This window comes from Callorhinus ursinus, unplaced genomic scaffold (assembly GCF_003265705.2).
Source record: "Callorhinus ursinus isolate GAN/ISIS: 27379988/994484 unplaced genomic scaffold, GSC_fseal_2.0 scaffold2, whole genome shotgun sequence".
Lineage (NCBI taxonomy): Eukaryota > Metazoa > Chordata > Mammalia > Carnivora > Otariidae > Callorhinus > Callorhinus ursinus.
The window spans coordinates 47,740,307-47,742,635 of record NW_027397064.1 but is presented as its reverse complement, the minus strand read 5'-3'; the positions used below and the strand labels follow the sequence as shown (position 1 = coordinate 47,742,635).

Below are 2,329 nucleotides of genomic sequence, written 5' to 3'. Positions count from 1 at the left end.
CACTGGTTCACTGAACTCTGCCTACACCTCTATAAATTGTTTCTTCCTTAAACTTGTTTCAGCTAACCTCTTGATGTGCCATCTGTTTCCTGGTGGGACTCTGAATGATACAGTAACTAATCTTAATGTAGTTTTTTTTTTTTTTAAAGAATCTTTTTTTTAAAGAATCTATGCAAGAACGAGAGTTCAGCTTTGGTATGTCTTTTACATTTTTATGAAAACCTGTAAATTCAAAATTTTTAGCCTACCCAGAAGCAGCTTCTCGACTCCTTCTCAAACCTGTCAGGTTTAGCCTGTTCTCCTCCACTCCAGTCTCTACCATGACCATCAGGGTGACCCAGAAGTCCTACAAGGTGTCCACCTCCAGCCCCTGGGCCTCTAGCAGCTAACTGGTACATGAGTACACCTGGCACTGGCATCAGCTCCTCCACCTTCTCCCAGGTGGGCAGCAGTAGCAGTTCCTGGGGGTGGCCTGGGCATGAGTATGGTCGGGGCCTACAGTGGGGCCAGGGACGTGGAGGGCATCAAAGCTGTCTCAGTGAACTAGAGCCTGCTGAACTCCCTTAAGCTGGAGGTGGACCCCAACATCCAGACGGTGCACCCAGGAGAAGGAGCAGATCAAGATGCTCAACAAGTTTGCTTCCTTCATCAACAAGGTGCAGCACCCGGAGCAGCAGAACAAAATTCTAGAGACCAAGTGGAGCCTTCTACAGCAGCAGAAAACAGTCTGGAGCAACACGGACAACATATTCAAGAGCTCCATACGCAACCTTCGGCAGCAGCTGGACACACTGGGCCAGGGGAAGCTGAAGGTGGACTTGGCAATACGCGGGGGCTGGTGGCAATATGAGGGGGCGATCAAAGTGCATGGAGACATGGAGAATGAATTTGTCTTCATCAAAAAGGATGTGGACAAACCTTACGTGAACAAGGTAGAACTGGAGTCCCATCTGGATGGGCTGACAGATGAGACTGGCTTCTTAAGGCAGCTGTATGAAGAAGAGATCTGTGAACCGTAGTAGTCCCAGACCTCGGACACGTCCATGGTCCTGTCTATGGACAACAGCCACTCCCTGGATGGTGTCACTGCTGAGGTCAAAGCCCAGTATGAAGACACTGCCAACTACAGCTGGGCTGAGACCAAGACCATGTACCAGATGAGGAACTGCAGACATTGGCTGGGAAACATGGGGGTGACCTCTGTCACACGAAGATGGTGATTTCTGAGATGAACCAGAACATCACCTGATTCCAGGTGGAGATCAAGGGCCTCAAAGGCCAGAGGGCTTCCCTTGAGGCCGCCACAGCTGATACTGAGCGGCACAAGGAGCTAGATGTTAAGGATGCCACTGCCAAGCTGGCTGAGGCTGCTGTGCAGCAAGACAAGCAGGATATGGTTTGGCAGCTGCACAAATACCCGGAGCTCATGAACATCAAGCTGGCCTTGGACACTTAGATCACCACCTACTGCAAGCTATTGGAGGGTGAGGAGAGCTGGCTGGAGGCTGGGATGCAGAACATGAGTATCTCTACTAAGACCACCAGCAGCTACTCAGGTGGGCTGAGCTTGGCCTACAGGGACCTCACAAGCCCTGGTCTCAACCATAGCCTGAGCTTCCAGTCCAGCTCCTGCTCTGCTGGGACTCCAGTCCCTTCAGCCTTGTCAGCTCCTCCAACGCCGTGGTTGTGAAGAAGATCGAGACCTGTGATGGGAAGCTGGTGTTTGAGTCAAATGATATCCTCCTGTCCAAGTGAACAAGCACTGTGGTCCCTACCAACCTCCCCACTCCTGTGGCTACCATAGAGCCTTTGGGGGAAGGAGCTGTGCAGGGGAGTATCTGGAACAGGAGACACACCTGAGGCTCTGTCTCAGTCCTCAGCCTACGCTTAGGGGGAGTCTACTGCCTTGGGTACTGCCTCTTGCCCATGGCCCCAACTAAAAGCCAACTCAAGTGTCTTTTCCCAAATAAAGCTTCAGATGGCTCTGCCAATCCCCAAAACAAAATGGAACAAAAATTATAACAAACAGAAAAGTGGACATATCTTGTATATACAGATTTATGAATTTCCACAGACTTATATACTCAAGTAATCCAGATCAGGAAGCAGAGGATTACCACATCTCCCTAAATCTCCTTTGTGCTACAAGTAACTTATACTGTCAAGTGAAACCAATATTCTAACTTCTAGTTGCATTAGAACCTCTTTTTGAATTTTATATAAAGGGATTCATCCAGCATGCATATTTAGTGTCTGGTTTCTTTGCTCAATATTCTGTTTTTGAGATGAATTCATATTAAGTGTAATTGTAATTCATTCATTCACATTG

At 48.6% G+C, this 2,329-nt stretch overlaps 1 pseudogene; it reads left to right on the top strand.

The window, feature by feature from the left end:
- Positions 1–320: 320 nt before the first annotated feature.
- On the top strand, positions 321–1,755 carry LOC112835868 (keratin, type II cytoskeletal 8 pseudogene; annotated as a pseudogene).
- Positions 1,756–2,329: the final 574 nt, after the last annotated feature.